Here is a 292-nt window from a genome sequence, read left to right as displayed (position 1 = left end):
GCTCCACCATCACCAGGCGGGAGCTGTAGATGGCCAGGATATAGCTGGAATAATCGGTGGCCGGTCGGCTGCTGGTGGGACTGGACGCTGCGGAGACACACAGAGGAAGGGGGGATCGGTGAGACTGTCACCAAGCCCACAACCCCCAGGAGCAGGGTGCTGCTGGGTTGCTGCCCGTTCAGGCAACCTCCACCCCCAGCAAGGTCCCCGCAGTGAAGATCAAGGGCTTTGTCACCTCTGCCTCCCCCAAGGTCTCCGCCAGCATCGCCGTGGGGCGGGCAGCCCAGCCCCT

At 65.1% G+C, this 292-nt stretch overlaps 1 protein-coding gene across 1 annotated transcript in view; it reads right to left on the bottom strand.

Moving 5' to 3' along the window:
- The window catches only part of LOC104078604 (calpain-15-like), a gene marked incomplete at both ends in the record, with an annotated part of 4540 nt that overhangs the window by 983 nt on the left and 3265 nt on the right, over positions 1 to 292 (bottom strand). The window lies entirely within an intron of this gene.

This window comes from Fulmarus glacialis, unplaced genomic scaffold (genome assembly GCF_000690835.1).
Source record: "Fulmarus glacialis isolate BGI_N327 unplaced genomic scaffold, ASM69083v1 scaffold31096, whole genome shotgun sequence".
Classification (NCBI taxonomy): domain Eukaryota; kingdom Metazoa; phylum Chordata; class Aves; order Procellariiformes; family Procellariidae; genus Fulmarus; species Fulmarus glacialis.
Note: the sequence above shows the minus strand (reverse complement) of the source record. Positions and strands in the feature narration are given on the sequence as shown.